Here is a 20,833-nt window from a genome sequence, read left to right on the forward strand (position 1 = left end):
ATTTGTTTGCATTTACATACAGAGGAGTCCAATACACATGGACTCGATTACCACATGGATTCATAGATAGCCCAAGTATATTTTCTCAGGCTTTGCATGATTGTTTACAGTCTTTCCAACCAGTGAGTGGATCAGTATTAATACAGTACGTGGATGATCTGCTACTGTGTTCTGATTCATTGGAAGCATCCCTGAAGGATACGAAACAGCTCCTGTTTCATCTTTCAGACACAGGTCACAAGGTTTCCAAAGACAAGTTGCAATTATGCCAAACTAAGGTAAAATATTTGGGACACTGTCTAACACAAGGACTGAGACACCTGACCGCTGATAGAATTCAAGCAATTAGAGACATGACTCTGCCACAAACCCAGCAACAGATCAGAACATTTTTAGGAATGTGTGGGTATTGCCGTAACTGGATCCCAGGGTTTTCCATTCTAGCGTTACCCTTGCAGGAGATGGTCTCCTCAAACAAACCTGATCGGATTTCGCATACAGATGAGTCTGAGACAGCATTTGAGAGACTTAAACAGTGCCTAACGCAGGCACCAGCATTAGGTATGCCAGACTATGGGAAACCCTTTGAACTATACGGAACAGAAAGTGCTGGTTGCGCGGCAGGCGTACTAACCCAAAAGCACGGTGATGCCAGCAGGCCGGTAGCATATTACAGCGCTCAGCTAGATACGGTAGCGCGATCCCTCCCCACATGCTTGCGAAGCGTTGCTGCGATAGCATTGCTAGTAACGAAAAGCGAAGACGTCGTGCTAGGTCACAACCTCACAATTCATACACCACATGCAGTGTCAGCCTTGTTAAATTCTGCCCAAACCAGACACGTCTCATCAGCGCGGTTTACAAGATGGGAATTGGCACTAATGGCCCCCGTAAACATCACCATAAGGAGATGCAGTGCATTAAATCCTGCAACATATCTCCCAGGTGTGCCTGGACAGGCACAAAGGGTGGAGGATGAGAGTGGTGGGGAAGGAGAATTTAATACAAAGGAAGACACACATGATTGTATGGAATATTTGACCCAAAATTTTACCGCAAGGCCTGACATCAGTGACAACCCACTGGAAGATGTAGCACTTACGTTCTACACGGACGGTAGTTGTCATAGACAGTCAGACTCGGGAGACTTGTGTACTGGATACGCAGTCGTAGATGACCAAGGCACCATAGAAGCGGAACCGCTAGGCCCACCTCACTCAGCCCAGGTTGCTGAACTGGTCGCCCTAACCAGAGCATGTGAATTGGCTAAGGGCAAATCAGCCAATATCTACACCGATTCTAGATACGCATTCGGGGTAGTCCATGATTTCGGAGCCCTATGGCGCCTCAGAAATTTCATGACGGCAGCTGGTACACCGGTAGCGCATGCAGCTCACATAAAAAGGCTTCTAACAGCGATACAGGAACCCGACAGAGTGGCTGTTATCAAATGTAAAGCACACACATATAGCCAAGACCCAATATCACTTGGTAACAGCCGAGCAGACGAAGCTGCTAAATTAGCAGCTGCTACCCCCAGACAGACAGACACCACACAACTGATGGTATTTAATACCATCAACACACAGAAGTTGTGTGAGATGCAAAATTTGTGTTCCACACAGGAAAAGGCAGTCTGGAAGGCAAAAGGATATGGTCAGGAGTCCTCAGGACTCTGGACGGATGGACACGGTAAACCAGTGGCCCCCAGAGCATACCTTCCATGTTTAGCTGAGGCAGCTCACGGGCTGACTCATCTGGGCAAGGAAGGGATGTGCAAGTTGGTAAGAGCATATTGGTGTGCCCCAGGATTTTCATCTCATGCGAGTAAAAGGGCAATGTCATGCCTTACCTGTCTGAGAAAGAACATCGGAAAGGCAATACCTACAGAACCATCTCATATCCCACCTGCAGGCGGCCCTTTCCAGGTAATACAGATTGACTTTATTCAATTACCCCCTTGTCGAAATTTGAAATATGTACTTGTTTGTATAGATGTTTTCTCAAATTGGGTCGAAGCATTTCCAGCGGCCACAAATACCGCTATGTTTACTGCTAAGAAAATTGTGCAGGAATTTGTATGTAGATACGGTATCCCTAGAATTATCGAAAGTGATAGGGGTACCCATTTTACAGGTGATGTCTTTCAAGGAATGTGTAAATTGATGGGAATTGATAGCAAGCTGCACACTCCATACCGTCCACAGGCGATTGCGAAAGTGGAAAGAGTGAACAGCACTATTAAAAATAAACTGAGTAAAGTGATGGCAGAGACAGGATTGACATGGCCAGAAGCTTTACCCATTGTACTGTACAGCATCAGAACCACTCCCAGGTCCCCTCTTAATCTGTCTCCCTTTGAAATCTTGTTTGGTCGACAACCGTATGTTATGATTAACCCTCAGGATGATTTGAAGTGTAACAATGAAGTGACTGTAAAATACTTGATTAACATGAGTAAACAGTTAAGGAATCAAAATGATAATCTGAAGTTAGTGATTCCTGATTTACCAGATAGTAATTGTCATGACATTGAACCTGGGGATTATGTAATGATACAGAATTTTCTACGCTCAGGTTGCCTTATTGACAGATGGGAAGGACCATACCAGGTCTTATTGACTAGCACTACAGCATTGAAGGTTGCTGAGAGAGAGACTTGGGTTCATTCGTCCCACTGTAAAAAGGTTGCTGATCCAGAGAGGCCCCGTGATAAGGAACAGACGGTAGAGGTTGTATCACTGGAGTGTCTGTTCCAGGAGGATTGAGGCGGCACCTGAGCATTGAAAATCACAAGACCAAAAGCAGTTGTCGATCCCCTGTTCCCTTTTATTGTTTTTCTCCAACTTCCCATCCCCTCTCCCTCAAATTATTTTTTCCCCTTCTCATTCTTCTCCATTTCCTCCTACAAGATGGACTTGCCCCAAGAGACTGTGATCCGGATTTTCCTGTTGACCATGATGTTGACCAGAGCAGTCTGTTCCGGCGAGAGTACCATGGAGGTCGAGAGAGGTTCTGGAATGGGTTCTGATGACAGAGATGGAGGCGTAGTTTTCCAAGAACAACTTAACCAACAAGTAAAGGCGAGTATCAGAAAACGATCCGATAGCATTGACCATAGAAGGAATTGTGAAGGATTGTTAGCTGAAGAAAACTGTATCTGTCGGCTCTGTAACAATGTCATTGAGGATGGGTGCATAAAGAAATGCCAATCCAGTTTTAATATCCATATGGACCGGCATCCATTGAGTGACTATCACTCCTTAGTGGGTAGTGTGTTAAATAAAACAGATTGTTGGGTATGCTCTCAAGTACCTCAAGGTCATAGCAAATCAGGGCTAGTACCATTTCCTTTAACGTTAGGGGAGGTACTTGAGTTAAGTGGTGGGAGACCGGTGGACAGGAGGTTTAATATCTCCAGCCCTCCTAGTTTGAAGCTCCACCAATACCATGTGGATAGGTCCCTATTATGTTTTAACATCTCCAATCCCCGAAAGCCGGGAAATTGGGAAGTGTCATGGAGTAATCAAACCATGACCTTTTCGCATAGAGCAGATAGAATGCCTACAGATACAGAGCTTATACGCCACATAGCCAGTAGAGGAAAATCTTTCCGGTATAGGTATACCTTAGGAAATAGGATTACGAGAGTTGGAGAGGTATCACCAGGATACTGTGCACATATCGTACAACCTGATACGTGTACTAAGCAGATGGAAGAATTAGGGTTAGTAGATTTCACATGGAAGGTGTGTAATATGGTTATGTCCTACTCCGTCCCATATGTTCTCCCCGATGATGCATATTTCATATGCGGGAGAAAGGCGTATAAGTGGCTTGCCCCAAACTCTGAAGGATTGTGTTATATTGGAAAAGTACTGCCTGAAGTAATGACTGTATCACATGACAAAATGAAAGACATACACCGTGTTGCCCAAACTCCTTATACTCACACCCATTACGAGCACGTAGTTAAACGGCACCTGATAGAAAGAACAGAGCATCCGGCCTCTGACATGATCCATGAATCCACCGGGATTCAGTTTCTAATCGCGTTAGATATCACTCGCACCGCTAGAGGAGTGTTGAATTATAAATACATATCTGCGCTCGCCAATTTGTTAGATAATATCACTGAAATGTATGATGACACGTTTAGATATACTGGAAGAGAACTTCAGGCTTATAAAACAGAACTGGTACAGCATAGAATGGTTCTTAATTACCTCACAGCAGTGACAGGCGGATATTGTGTCACACTGGCAACACAATACGGCGTGAAATGTTGCACATATATTACGAATAGCACCGAGGACCCGGTCGAGGTCATAGACCAAAAGATGGACGATATTCTCCAACTGAAGTGGGAATTTCGCAGGAGACACAATCTCACTCTTACTGCTGTAGGTAATGAGCTGACTGGTTGGGTGTCATGGTTGAACCCGCGAAATTGGTTCTCTGGTTTAGGAGACTGGGCTCAAGGAGTCATAATGGATGTTGGGAAGTTTCTCCTATGTATCTTAGGTGTTATCATAACGATTGGTTTGATATTTAGATGCGGTCAGGCTTTAATGAGGTGCAATCATCGTACTAGGGTAATGAGTTTAAGGAGTGAGGAAACTGTAATTCCAATGGACTTGATTTATGACCCAAATGTAGAAACAATAATGTGATGAAAATGCGATTTCTACGGTCCGTTTCTTTCACCTGTTTTTCCGTTTCCTCCAAGGTAAAAAGACCCACTTGGACGAGGAATTTGATGAGCCGATATACAGACAACAGAGGGATTAAAGAAGAAGTTTTGACAACCTGATACACAGATTTTTGATGAACTATGCCATGGATCCCCAGTTTCCCTAGAAATTTTAAAAATTACGCTAGCCCAACACTTTTGTAAATCTATGGACATTGACAGCTTTTGCTCGCACCTTATGGGCAAAAGCACAAAGAAGACTGCATTCAACAGACACCAAACAAGACCTCAATCGACGAATGTACATTTACCCGACATAGAATACCACCGCATTTACCGTAATTATGTCTTTTCTTCATTTCTACAACCCTCAGGTAATGACACACATAGTCGATAGGGAATACAGGCACAGATATCAGCAATCACATATCTCCCCCATTCATGTATCATCAACTAAAATGTGCTCCCCCATTTTGTTACAACCAAAGCCGAAAAGAGCTCGGTAAAGTTTGACAGCCCATCCACAGACCCGTACCACGGGATAAGAAGGAATTCAAATGTATACTTCGCAATACCTTGAAGCTTGATTTAAAACACGTACGGCACGATGATACATGACCCCCAAGCACGGATTCATACATACATGCTTCTGCTATCTCACTAGGTCATACCCTTTTCCTACCTTCTCCTCTCCTCCCCTACCCAACCATGTAAATGTATTAACCCCTGACATATATTTTTCTCTTTTTGAAATGTTTTAGAAGGTGGCAGTTATTGTTGACTGCCAAAGGGTGGACTGTCAAAGTCAGAAAAATATCTCTATGCACACTACCATATTTGCACCTCACACAGGTCCGTGCTGCGCATGCGTACGCTCTCCCGTACGTGCGCATACTCACAGTCGCGGGCACCCGCAGGCGCACGGTATGCGTATTTACGGTAGAGTTTATGTGATCGTAGCGTGCGACTCAATTGTTACATATTTTCACTATATAATGTATTTTGTAGATCATGGTCCCTTTGATAGATTCTGAAAGTTTAGTTAACATAGCATGTTCCTGAACAGAGAGATCCCTCTTTGTATTGTACGAAGGGTCTAACAGGGGTCATACAGTGGTGTTTGGTACCCATCGGAAGAGTATTTAAATAGCAATATTCCGGTGTTGGTTTGGAGCGGATTAATCGCTTGTGCGAATAGTTATGGACATAAGAAGTTTATGTCCATTTACTATTATTTGTTCTTATTTAGTCATGCGGCGGGAAACCCAGTATCCCACCCACCTGAACAGTTGGAAGCAGTCACAGCCCACCTGTATGAATCAACCTATGACCTTTTGTTATAATGCGAAGCCGAATTCCTGTGTCCAATGAACAATGAGATTGTAGGGACCATTGAATTGTATTGTGTGTGGGGCATAAATAGACAAGCCGATCACATCCAGTTCACTCTCTTCAACGGTTCTCATTGCTGATAATCGGGAGCTGAATATCGAGGCGCATGCGATCGTTTCCCCTTGTGCGTAAGTGTTTCTCCGCAGCTATATTGATCTTCTTGTTATTGTGGGCCAATTTCTCTCTCTCTCTCTCTTCTCCTCTTTCTCTCTTATTTTCCCTTAAATAGTAATTGTATTGTATTTCCTGTGTAGTTATCTGGTTAGGTAGTCTATGTTATATTGTAGTGTATGATTTGTATTTGTATTAATTCTTTTGCAAGTATATCATTCATAATATATATATATATTAGGCGTTGGACCCTAAGCCCAGGTATCTGTGTATTTCTTATAGTGTTAAGTATTCTCAGAGCGTCGGTGACGCTCATACAGCTTTTGAGTTAATAAGGTTACACTGTGTTACATTTACACTCTATTTATACACTAAGGTTTTACAGCATATTACACTGTTTATGGTTTAGATACAAAGGTTTAACATTGTTAGCGTCAGCGCCGCTGGTGATCTCCTCGTGGTCCCGAGCGTCCGCTACGCTATAGCGAATCATTACGTTAGTCAGCAGCCAATAGCGTGCCTGCCTGTGATCTCTTGGCCGTGAGCGAACGTGACGCTTGAGCATCTCGACTACGGCTAAGCGATTGTTACGCAACGAGCGTACCCTTACGGTACTTCATACGTAGATAGCGTACAGTGTTCTTAGACCTCATAAAGGGTATTATATAAGATAAATATTTAGCTTTATCAGCTGTAACAATTCAGGGGTGCAGTTGTAAAAACTAAAGCACACTTGTCCTGTATGCACTAAAAATACAGGGGTGCTGCTATTAAAATAATACTACACTGGCCCTGTATGCTGTAACAATTCAGGGATGCAGTTGTTAAAATAAAAGCACACCAGCCCTGTATGCTGTAAAAATACAGGGGTGCTGCTGTTAAAATAATATTACACTGGACCTGTATGCTGTAAAAATACAGGGGTGCTGCTATTAAAATAATATTACACTGGCCCTGTATGCTGTAAAAAAAATCAGGGGTGCTGTTAAAATAAAAGTACACTTGCCCTGTATGCTGTAAAAATTCAGGGGTGCAGTTGTAAAAACAAAAGCACACTTGTACTGTATGCACTAAAAATACAGGGGTGCTGCTGTTAAAATAACACTACACTGGCCCTGTATGCTGTAACAATTCATGGATTCAGTTGTTAAAATAAAAGCACACCAACCCTGTGTGCTGTAAAAACACAGGGCTGCTGCTATTAAATTAATATTACACTGGCCCTGTATGCTGTAAAAAATCAGGGGTGCTGTTAAAATAAAAGTACACTTGCCCTGTATGCTGTAAAAATTCAGGGGTGTAGTTGTTAAAATTAAAGCATACTAGTCTTGTATGCTGTAAAAATACAGGGGTGCTGCTGTTAAAATAATATTACACTGGCCCTGTATGCTGTAACAATTCAGGGGTGCAGTTGTAAAAACAAAAGCACACTGGACCTGTATGCTGTAAAAATACAGGGGTGCTGCTAATAAAATAATACTACACTGGCCCTGCATGCAGTAACAATTCAAGGATGCAGTTGTTAAAATAAAAGCACACTGGCCCTGTATGCTGTAAAAATACAGGGGTGCTTCTGGCAAAAATAATATTACACTGGCCCTTTATGCTGTAAAAAATCAGGGGTGCTGTTGTTAAAATAAAAGTACACTTGCCCTGTATGCTGTAAAAATTCAGGGGTGCAGTTGTTAAAATAAAAGCACACTGGTCCTGTATGCTGTAAAAATACAGGGGTGCTGCTGTTAAAATAATATTACACTGGCCCTGCAGCTGTACAAATTCAGGGGTGCTGCTGTTAAAATAAAAGTACACTGGTCCTGTATGCTGTAAGAATACAGGGGTGCTGTGAAAATAAAGGGGCAGTGTTCTGTATGCTGTAGTAATAAAGGGGTGCTGTCCTGTGAAATGGAGAACAACAATTTGGAGGAAAAAATAGTGGAAGATCAGGAACCACTTCCAGTTCCTAATACTAGCGCTGAAGCTGCTGCTACCATTAGTTATGACATTGACAATGCAATTCCATCAACGTCATCTACTAAGGCTGACACCCAATGTCATAGAGTGCATGTAAATCCCAAGAAGCAAAAATTAATAATCAGGGGGGAAAAAGAAATTATATGAGGAGAAAAGCAAAATTGGCAATATGCCATTCATGACACAAAGTGGCAAGGAAAGGCTAAGGCCTTGGCCTATGTTCATGCCTGGTGGCTCAACTTCTCATGAGTATGGAAGCGCTTCTCCCTCTCAAAAAATAAAAAAAAATGAAGCTTGTTAAAGCACAGGAAAAAATAACTCTGCATTCAGAGATATAACAAATTCCCAAGGAGAGTCCAAGTTTGTCCGCGGTTGCGATGTCTAGGCCTGACCTTTCCAAGACTTTATGAAAAGAGAAGGTTGCTACCACCATTTGCACACCCCCTGCAAGTGCTGGGAGGAGCACAGCCAGTCCAGTTGCTGATATTGAGATTGAGGATGTCACTGTAGACGTACACTAGGATGAGGAGGATATTGGTGTAGCTGGCGCTGAGGATAAAGTTGACGATGAGGATTCTGATGGTGATGTGGTTTGTTTGAATAAGGTACCAGTAGAGACAGTTGTTGTCCATGGGATGAGAAAGCACAATGTCATGCCTGGGCAAAATACCAAAAAAGCCACCTCTTCAGTGTGGAATTATTTCTCCACATATCCGGACAACAGGTGTCTAGCCACGTGTTGCCTTTATCAATCCGTAATAAGTAGGGGTAAGGACGTTAACCCCCTAGGAACATCCTCCCTTATACGTCACCTGCCGCGCATTCATCATAAGTCATTTTCAAGTTTAGAAACTTTGGTTAAGCGCGTAAGCAGTCCACTGACACCTAAATCCCTTCTTCCTCTTGTACCCAAGCTCCTTCAAGCAACACCACCAACTCCCTCAACGTCAATTTCCTCCTCAGTCAGGAACGTAAGTAGTCTTGTAGGCCATGTCACTGGTGTCAAAGTCAAAAATATTACATAGAGAGAACATACAAACTACACACATTTAAGTCGCTATACTTGCAAATATGCGCAGCGAGCACAGCAATATATGGTAACACACGCATTTGCTCGGACATGGCACGTAGATGGATTCGGCGCTTGTTTCATACAGTACATGGTTATAATAATGTCGGGCACCAGACATCATGGAGATTTAGAATTGGCTGATGAATTGATGTCATGAATGTGTATTATTTGAACAGAACCAGATGCGCCCGTCATGTTTGGTATTGAAGCAAACAGATTGATGTGTGGGTTAGTTTGAGGCTTGTTGTGAAGTTGTGGGACATTGCAGCGGATAGATATGATTATATGTATAAAAGCTAAGATCATTTTGTTAGAACAATGAATGATCAAGCCAACCCTTTACTAAGATTTCAGGGCTGAACCTGATTAGCATATACAAAGCAAGAGCGACCCCTCCCCCAGGAACTAGGAAAACAGGCATGGCTAGAAAAGAAGTCAGTTTCAGTTTGCTTGGGGCCTCTGAGGACAGATATACTGTAGCTACTCACACAGCTACCTGGCACCCAGCAGCATGGCGGCTACATCCCCAAGACTGACCTCCAAACTAAAGGCTAAGTATTGAATTCACATGGCTAGATAAGGAAATATAGACAGATTGCTTTAAGGTCAATGGTGCTGGTTTAAATTGGATATTGTAACTTGTTTGTGTGATAGATCTGGGAATATGTGCTGGTAGCAATGGCAGGCTGATATGTGTGGTTACATTGTGATCTGGTCTTGTGATGAATATGCTCTGGTTATTGAGATACTGAAGTTGTTTGGAATGTGAAATTGAATAAGATGGTTCTAGGAAGTTGGATTGAAATTGTGAAAGGTGATTTAGATGGTTTGGAATTGTAAAATCAGAACATATGCATTGTTTTGAGGCTTGGACATTTTGGAATAAAATGGAGTCTTGTGTCTTCTGCTATGTGATTGTGGTGTAGCAGAGAGTGCCATGTGTTTGGACCTGCAAATCTAAAATGGCTGCTGCCGGGTATTTTCCCCTCCCCCTTTCAACCATGTGGTGCAGTCTTTGGAATCATGGGAGTTTTCCCAAAATGGAGTCTAGCTTCTGTCCCATGCGGTATTGTAGGGTTGTGTATATAGGGACAGCCAGTATGGGTAAGGTCAAGTATTTTCTCCACAAAGATTCTCAGCATTGACTAACTGCGCAGCGATTGTTCCTCACATGTGTAGTTTTATCTGCAACCATATTGTCTCTTATTTAATGTTATAAGCCATTCTCTCTCTCCTTCCCCTTTTAAAAGTAATTGTGTCTTTATTGTATTTTATGTGTAGTAACTTGGTTAGATATTCTATGTTATTTTGGTAGTGCATAGCTTGTATTGTATTATTCTTTTTGAACGTTCATTCTCTCACTAAAGGCGTTAGAACCTTAGACCGGTATTTGATTGGTTATTATAAATGCATAAAGGTTTCTCAGAGCGTCATAGTCACACATACAGCTTTTAAGCTAACAAGGTTACACTGCATTACATCTACACATTGTCACTGCACAAATGTTTACAGTATAAGTACATTCCTTAAGGTATAGTTAAGGGAGTACCCTTGCGGTACTTTTTGCGCCAATGGCGTACTGTGTTCTTTAACCTTTAACGTGTTTTTAATAGGACAAATATTATAGACATTGTCACTGGCATGTCTGACGAGTCCTCTCCTAAACGGGATTCTGCTGCTGCTGTTGTTGCTTCTGGGAGTCAATCGTCATCCCAGAGGGGAAGTCAGAAGACCACTTGTACTACTTTAACTAAGCAATTAACTGTTCAACAGTCCTTTGCGGGAAGGTGAAATAGGACAGCAGTCACCCTGTTGCAAAGAGGATTACTGAGGCCATAACAACAATGCTGGTGTTAGATGTGCGTCCGGTATCCATCATTAGTACAGTGGGATTTAGACAGTTAATAGACGTACTCAGGGCCGGTGAAAGGTTTCTTGGCACCCTAGGCAAAATGCCTATTGCAACCCGCCCCCCCTTCCCCCCCACCCACCCAAAAAAATAGAAATAAAAAATAAAAATAAATATGTGTGTGTGTGTAGGGGGTTGGCTGGGGGGCCAGGGGCGGAGGACGGATGGATGGATATATAAATCTATATATAGAGCTGAGGGGTGATATATATATATATATATATGTACACACATATATATATATATATATATATATATATATATTAGAGATGTGCACCGGAAATTTTTTGGGTTTTGTGTTTTGGTTTTGGGTTCGGTTCCGTGGCCGCGTATTGGGTTCGAACGCGTTTTGGCATAACCTCACCGAATTTTTTTTGTCGGATTCGGGTGAGTTTTGGATTCGGGTGTTTTTTTCAAAAAACCCTAAAAAACAGCTTAAATCATAGAATTTGGGGGTCATTTTGATCCCAAAGTATTATTAACCTCAATAACCATAATTTCCACTCATTTTCAGTCTATTCTGAACACCTCACACCTCACAATATTATTTTTAGTCCTAAAATTTGCACCGAGGTCGCTGGATGACTAAGCTCAGCGACCCAAGTGGCCGACACAAACACCTGGCCCATCTAGGAGTGGCACTGCAGTGTCACGCAGGATGGCCCTTCCAAAAAACACTCCCCAAACAGTACATGACGCAAAGAAAAAAAGAGGCGCAATGAGGTAGCTGTGTGACTAAGCTCAGCGACCCAAGTGGCCGACACAAACACCTGGCCCATCTAGGAGTGGCACTGCAGTGTCACGCAGGATGGCCCTTCCAAAAAACACTCCCCAAACAGCACATGACGCAAAGAAAAAAAGAGGCGCAATGAGGTAGCTGTGTGAGTAAGCTAAGCGACCCTAGTGGCCGACACAAACACCTGGCCCATCTAGGAGTGGCACTGCAGTGTCAGGCCGGATGGCCCTTCCAAAAAATACTCCCCAAACAGCACATGACGCAAAGAAGAAAAAAAAGAGGCGCAATGAGGTAGCTGTGTGACTAAGATAAGCGACCCTAGTGGCCGACACAAACACCTGGCCCATCTAGGAGTGTCACTGCAGTGTCACGCAGGATGGCCCTTCCAAAAAACACTCCCCAAACAGCACATGACGCAAAGAAAAATAAAAGAAAAAAGAGGTGCAAGATGGAAATGTCCTTGGGCCCTCCCACCCACCCTTATGTTGTATAAACAGGACATGCACACTTTAACCAACCCATCATTTCAGTGACAGGGTCTGCCACACGACTGTGACTGAAATGACGGGTTGGTTTGGACCCCCACCAAAAAAGAAGCAATTAATCTCTCCTTGCACAAACTGGCTCTACAGAGGCAAGATGTCCACCTCATCATCATCCTCCGATTCATCACCGTGTACATCCCCCTCCTCACAGATTATGAATTCGTCCCCACTGGAATCCACCATCACAGCTCCCTGTGTACTTTGTGGAGGCAATTGCTGCTGGTGAATGTCTCCATGGAGGAATTGATTATAATTCATTTTAATGAACATCATCTTCTCCACATTTTCTGGAAGTAACCTCGTACGCCGATTGCTGACAAGGTGAGCGGCGGCACTAAACACTCTTTCGGAGTACACACTTGTGGGAGGGCAACTTAGGTAGAATAAAGCCAGTTTGTGCAAGGGCCTCCAAATTGCCTCTTTTTCCTGCCAGTATACGTACGGACTGTCTGACGTGCCTACTTGGATGCGGTCACTCATATAATCCTCCACCATTCTTTCAATGGTGAGAGAATCATATGCAGTGACAGTAGACGACATGTCCGTAATCGTTGGCAGGTCCTTCAGTCTGGACCAGATGTCAGCATCAGCAGTCGCTCCAGACTGCCCTGCATCACCGCCAGCGGGTGGGCTCGGAATTCTGAGCCTTTTCCTCTCACCCCCAGTTGCGGGAGAATGTGAAGGAGGAGATGTTGACAGGTCGCGTTCCGCTTGACTTGACAATTTTCTCACCAGCAGTTCTTTGAACCCCTGCAGACTTGTGTCTGCCGGAAAGAGAGATACAACGTAGGTTTTAAATCTAGGATCGAGCACGGTGGCCAAAATGTAGTGCTCTGATTTCAACAGATTGACCACCCGTGAATCCTTGTTAAGCGAATTAAGGGCTCCATCCACAAGTCCCTCATGCCTAGCGGAATCGCTCAGTGTTAGCTCCTCCTTCAATGTCTCCAGCTTCTTCTGCAAAAGCCTGATGAGGGGAATGACCTGACTCAGGCTGGCAGTGTCTGAACTGACTTCACGTGTGGCAAGGTCAAAAGGTTGCAGAACCTTGCACAACGTTGAAATCATTCTCCACTGCGCTTGAGAAAGGTGCATTCCACCTCCTATATCGTGGTCAGTTGTATAGGCTTGAATGGCCTTTTGCTGCTCCTCCAACCTCTGAAGCATATAGAGGGTTGAATTCCACCTCGTTACCACTTCTTGCTTCAGATGATGGCAGGGCAGGTTCAGGCGTTTTTGGTGTTGCTCCAGTCTTCTGTACGTGGTGCCTGTACGCCGAAAGTGTCCCGCAATTCTTCGGTCCACCGACAGCATCTCTTGCACGCCCCTGTCGTTTTTTAAATAATTCTGCACCACCAAATTCAAGGTATGTGCAAAACATGGGACGTGCTGGAATTTGCCCAGATTTAATGCACACACAATATTGCTGGCGTTGTCCGATGCCACAAATCCACAGCAGAGTCCAATTGGGGTAAGCCATTCTGCGATGACCTTCCTCAGTTGCCGTAAGAGGTTTTCAGCTGTGTGCGTATTCTGGAAAGCGGTGATACAAAGCGTAGCCTGCCTAGGAAAGAGTTGGCGTTTGCGAGATGCTGCTACTGGTGCCGCCGCTGCTGTTCTTGCGGCGGGAGTCAATACATCTACCCAGTGGGCTGTCACAGTCATATAGTCCTGAGTCTGCCCTGCTCCACTTGTCCACATGTCCGTGGTTAAGTGGACATTGGGTACAACTGCATTTTTTAGGACACTGGTGAGTCTTTTTCTGAGGTCTGTGTACATTTTCGGTATCGCCTGCCTAGAGAAATGGAACCTAGATGGTATTTGGTACCGGGGACTCAGTACCTCAAACAAGTCTATAGTTGGCTCTGCAGTAATGATGGATACCGGAACCACGTTTCTCACCGCCCAGGATGCCAAGGCCTCAGTTATCCGCTTTGCAGCAGGATGACTGCTGTGATATTTCATCTTCCTCGCAAAGGACTGTTGGACAGTCAATTGCTTGGTGGAAGTAGTAAAAGTGGCCTTACGACTTCCCCTCTGGGATGACCATCGACTCCCAGCAGCAACAACAGCAGCGCCAGCAGCAGTAGGCGTTACACTCAAGGATGCATCGGAAGAATCCCAGGCAGGAGAGGACTCGACAGAATTGCCAGTGACATGGCCTGCAGGACTATTGGCATTCCTGGGGAAGGAGGAAATTGACACTGAGGGAGTTGGTGGGGTGGTTTGCGTGAGCTTGGTTACAAGAGGAAGGGATTTACTGGTCAGTGGACTGCTTCCGCTGTCGCCCAAAGTTTTTGAACTTGTCACTGACTTATGATGAATGCGCTGCAGGTGACGTATAAGGGAGGATGTTCCGAGGTGGTTAACGTCCTTACCCCTACTTATTACAGCTTGACAAAGGCAACACACGGCTTGACACCTGTTGTCCGCATTTCTGTTGAAATACTTCCACACCGAAGAGCTGATTTTTTTGGTATTTTCACCAGGCATGTCAATGGCCATATTCCTCCCACGGACAACAGGTGTCTCCCCGGGAGCCTGACTTAAACAAACCACCTCACCATCAGAATCCTCCTTGTAAATTTCCTCCCCAGCGCCAGCAACACCCATATCCTCCTCATCCTGGTGTACTTCAACACTGACATCTTCAATCTGACTATCAGGAACTGGACTGCGGGTGCTCCTTCCAGCACTTGCAGGGGGCGTGCAAATGGTGGAAGGCGCATGCTCTTCACGTCCAGTGTTGGGAAGGTCAGGCATCGCAAACGACACAATTGGACTCTCCTTGTGGATTTGTGATTTCGAAGAACGCACAGTTCTTTTCTGTGCTTTTGCCAGCTTAAGTCTTTTCATTTTTCTAGCGAGAGGCTGAGTGCTTCCATCCTCATGTGAAGCTGAACCACTAGCCATGAACATAGGCCAGGGCCTCAGCCGTTCCATGCCACTCCGTGTGGTAAATGGCATATTGGCAAGTTTACGCTTCTCCTCCGACAATTTTATTTTAGATTTTTGAGTCCTTTTTTTACTGATATTTTGTGTTTTGGATTTTACATGCTCTGTACTATGACATTGGGCATCGGCCTTGGCAGACGACGTTGATGGAATTTCATCGTCTCGGCCATGACTAGTGGCAGCAGCTTCAGCACGAGGTGGAAGTGGATCTTGATCTTTCCATATTTTTGGAACCTCAACATTTTTGTTCTCCATATTTTAATAGGCACAACTAAAAGGCACCTCAGGTAAACAATGGAGATGGATGGATACTAGTATACTTATGGATGACGAGTGACTGACGACACAGAGGTAGTTACAGCCGTGGACTACCGTACTGCGTCTGCTAGTATAGAGATGATAATTATATAAAAAATATATATATATCACTACTGCAGGTATATATAATATAATGACGGACCTGCTGGACACTGTCAGCAGACTCCTAAACTACTAGTATGAAGAAGATAGAAAAAAAAAACCCCACCACAGGTAGGTATACAATTATGGACGAGCACTGACGACACAGAGGTAGCTACAGCCGTGGACTACCGTACTGCGTCTGCTAGTATAGAGATGATAATGATATAAAAAATATATATATATCACTACTGCAGGTATATATTAGCAGGTATATATTATATAATTATGGACCTGCTGGACACTGTCAGCAGACTCCTAAACTACTAGTATGAAGAAGATAGAAAAAAAAACCCCACCACAGGTAGGTATACAATTATGGACGAGCACTGACGACACAGAGGTAGCTACAGCCGCGGACTACCGTACTGCATCTGCTAGTATAGAGATGATAATGATATAAAAAATATATATATATCACTACTGCAGGTATATATAATATAATGACGGACCTGCTGGACACTGTCAGCAGACTCCTAAACTATTAGTATGAAGAAGATAGAAAAAAAACCCCACCACAGTTAGGTATACAATTATGGACGAGCACTGACGACACAGAGGTAGCTACAGCCGTGTACTACCGTACTACATCTGCTAGTATAGAGATGATAATGATATAAAAAATATATATATATCACTACTGCAGGTATATATAATATAATGACAGACCTGCTGGACACTGTCAGCAGACTCCTAAACTACTAGTATGAAGAAGATAGGAAAAAAAAACCCACCACAGGTAGGTATACAATTATGGACGAGCACTGACGACACAGAGGTAGCTACAGCCGTAGACTACCGTACTGCGTCTGCTAGTATAGAGATGATAATGATATAAAAAATATATATATATATAACTACTGCAGGTATATATAATATAATGACGGACCTGCTGGACACTGTCAGCAGACTCCTAAACTACTAGTATGAAGAAGATAGAAAAAAAAACCCCACCACAGGTAGGTATACAATTATGGACGAGCACTGACGACACAGAGGTAGCTACAGCCGTGGACTACCGTACTGCGTCTGCTAGTATAGAGATGATAATGATATAAAAAATATTTATATATCACTACTGCAGGTATATATAATATAATGACGGACCTGCTGGACACTGTCAGCAGACTCCTAAACTACTAGTATGAAGAAGATAGAAAAAAAAAAACCACCACAGGTAGGTATACAATTATGGACGAGCACTGACGACACAGAGGTAGCCACAGCCGTGGACTACCGTACTGCGTCTGCTAATAAAGAGATGATAAAGATGATAGAGATGAACAAAAAAAATATAACACTACTGCAGGTAAATATTTATATAATATAATGAATGACAGACCTGCTGGACACTGTCAGCAGAATGCGTTTATAGAATTAAAAAAAAAAACACCACAGGAGTGTTTAACTTTTTCAGGCAGACAATATACTGGTGGTCACTGGTCAGTCACACTGGCAGCAAAAGTGTGCACTGTACTCCTGCTATAACTGCACCCCAGTCTCCCCCACAATTCAGCTGTGTGAGCAGTGAGCACTCAGCACAGTCAGATATACATAGATGATATTATCATGCAGCACACTGAGGCTGAGCACAGATATGGTATGTGACTGTGTATCGTTTTTTTTCAGGCAGAGAACGGATTATATTAAATAATAAATAAAACTGGTGGTGGTCACTAGTAACTATCAGCAAAACTCTGCACTCTGAGTACTCCTAATGCTCCCCAAAATTATTAAGTTAGTAGTAAATCAACTCAAGTGTCTCTATCTATTCTAACGGAGAGGACGCCAGCCACGTCCTCTCCCTATCAATCTCAATGCACGTGTGAAAATGGCGGCGACGCGCGGCTCCTTATATAGAATCGAGTCTCGCGATAGAATCCGAGCCTCGCGAGAATCCGACAGCGGGATGATGACGTTCGGGCGCGCTCGGGTTAACCGAGCAAGGCGGGAAGATCCGAGTCTGCCTCGGACCCGTGTAAAAAGGCTGAAGTTCGGGGAGGTTCGGATTCCGAGGAACCGAACCCGCTCATCTCTAATATATATGTGTGTGTGTGTGTGTGTGTGTGTGTGTGTGGTGTATGTGTATATATATATATATATATATATATATGTTGCATTATAAGGGCACCTTTATTGCTGCAGAGGATGGAGTCCCAGTGAAGCATGGGGGCAGCCCGCAGTCTGCACTGTAGCCACCCGCAAACTTAACAGACCAGGATCGGCCAGGAGCTGAGCATGATTACCCCCGCAGAACTCCGTTGATGTGACCAGCGGGATAGACAGCCGGCGGGCAGGGACTTCAAGATGGTGCCGGCTGCGGTGAGTGGAGCTCCGTTACCGGCGAAAGGTGCCGCTGACAGGGGCTCAAAGGAAGGCTTTACCTCACAGCACAGAAGTGGCGGCGGCATGCAGAGGCGGCGGGCGGGCAGAAGCGGCGACAGAGGGTGGGCGGGTGTACCGCAGCTGGACGGACAACCGTTCGGCGCCCCAGATCAGGACAGAAGACGGCGGAGATGGTGAGACCTGCATCCGCTATCTTTGCAGCAGGCCATTCTCCCATCCTTCATTCCTCACAGGCAGCAACAGCGGGCCACCCTCTCAGGTCCCACCGCCCATAGGCAGCTGCCTAAAGCTGCCTAGTGGAAGCGCCGGCTCTGGACGTACTGTGTCGCCAGTACCAAATCCCGTCTAGATTCCACATCACTAGGCAAGTGATTCCCGGAATGTACAGGGACATTAAGAAAAGTGTCCTCAGTGTCCTGAAAAATGCGGTTGTACCCAGTGTCCACTTAACCACAGACATGTGGAAAAGTGGATCAGGGCAAACTAAGGACTACATGACTGTGACAGCCCACTGGGTAGATGTATTAACTCCTGCAGCAACAACAGCAGCAGTACCAGTAGAAGCATCTCACAATGCCAACTCATTCCTAGGCAGGCTATACTGTGTATCACCGGTTTCTGTAAGAGGCACACCGCTGACAACCTCTTACGGAAACTGAGGGACATCATCACACAATGCCTTATTCCACTTAGACCAGGCATTTTCAACCAGTGTGCCACAGCACACTAGTGTGCCGTGAGCGGTTGTAAGGTGTGCTGCGGAGCCGAAGTCGCTGCTGTACCTTCAATACAAACTGTGAGCCCAGGCACTGCTGGGATCCTCTGTGAAGCTCACAGTCAATTGTGCATGGGCCGTGACCTACGTCATGGAGACATGGCGGTGACATCATAGGTCACGGACGCTGCATCCCACAAAACAGGCAGCCCGCCCACTCTTCTGTATCCACACCTGCAGCCCCTCCCACCCACCCACCACCCTCCCGCTTCCACACCTGCCCCCCACCCACATGCATTCGCACCTGCCCGCCTGCTGCTCAGTACTCACAGCGATGGAAGCAACCACCGCCACTGAGGGACAGACAGGGAGGAAGACAGATGATGGTAGGGGATAATATTTGTGGGGAATAATGTATGTGGGGGGCAATGTAACTTATGTGGGGAGCAATGTATGTGGGAGGGGCAAAAAACTTATGTGTTGAATAATGTATGTAGGGGTCAATGTAACTTATGTGGGGAGGAATACATTATATGTAGAGAGCAATGTAATTTATGTGGGGAGCAAAATTATTTATATGGGGTGCAATGTGATTGTTTTTTCTATGGGGAATAATAATAAAAATGTAAGTTTTTTCTGTGAAGGACAAAGTGTGTGGGGGGACTTTTTTACTGTGGGGGCCAATGTGCATGTTTTTTTCCTTGTATGGGACTGATGGTGTGCCTTGGCAATTTAAAAATATTGTTCAGTGTGCCGCATGTTAAAAAAGGTTGAAAATCACTAACTTAGACTATCCTCGGGATTTGTGATATCTGACAACGCCACTAATATTGTGCATGCATTATACCTGGGCAAATTCCAGCATGTCCCATGTTTTGCACATACAATTAATTTGGTGGTGCAGAATTTTTTGAAAAATGACAGGGGCGTGCAGAAGATGCTGTCGGTGGCCCGAAAAATTGCGGGCCACTTTCGACATTCAGCGACTGCATGCCGAAGACTGGAGCACCAGCAAACACTCCTGAACCTGCACTGCCATCACCTGAAGCAAGAGGAGATAACGAGGTGGAATTCAACACTTTATATGCTTCTGAGGATGGAGGAGCAGCAAAGGCCATTCAAGCCTATACATCCACCTACGATATTGGCAAAGGAGGGGAAATGCACCTGACTCAAGCACAATGTTTTCCGTCTTGTGCAAGGTTCTCCAACCCTTCGAACTTGCCATACGTGAAGTCAGTTCAGACACTGCCAGCTTGAGTCAGGTCATTCCCCTAATCAGGCTTTTGCAGAAGCAGCTGTGGAGAAATTGAAGGAGGAACTAAGACGGAGCGATTCCGCTAGGTATGTGGGATTTGTGGATGGGGCCCTTCATTCGCTTTGCCAGGATTCAAGGGTCAATCTTTTCAAATCAGAGCACTACATTTTGGCCACCATGCTCGATCCTAGGTTTAAACCCTACACTGTATCTCTTTTTCCAGCAGACACAATTCTGCAGAGGTGCAAAGACTTGCTGGTGATAACAAAAAAACAACTCAAGCGGAACGTGACCTGTCAACAGCTCCTCTTTCATTTTCTCCTGCATCTGGGGCTGCAAGATAAAGGATAACATTTCCTAGCCCACCCACTGGCGGGGATGCAGGGCAGTCCCGAGCAAGTTTTGACATCTGGTCCGGACTGAAGGACCTGCCAACGATTACTGACATGTCTACTGTCACTGCATATGATTCTGTCAGCACTGAAAGAATGGTGGAGGATTATATGAGTGACAGCATCCAAGTAGGCATGTCAGACAGTCCGTATGTATACTGGCAGGAAAAAGAGGCAATTTGGAGGCCCTTGCACAAACTGGCTTTATTTTACCTAAGTTGCCTCCCTCCAGTGTGTAATATGAAAGATTGTTTAGTGCAGCCGGTAAGCTTGTTCGGA

Source organism: Pseudophryne corroboree, chromosome 9 (genome assembly GCF_028390025.1).
Source record: "Pseudophryne corroboree isolate aPseCor3 chromosome 9, aPseCor3.hap2, whole genome shotgun sequence".
NCBI lineage: Eukaryota > Metazoa > Chordata > Amphibia > Anura > Myobatrachidae > Pseudophryne > Pseudophryne corroboree.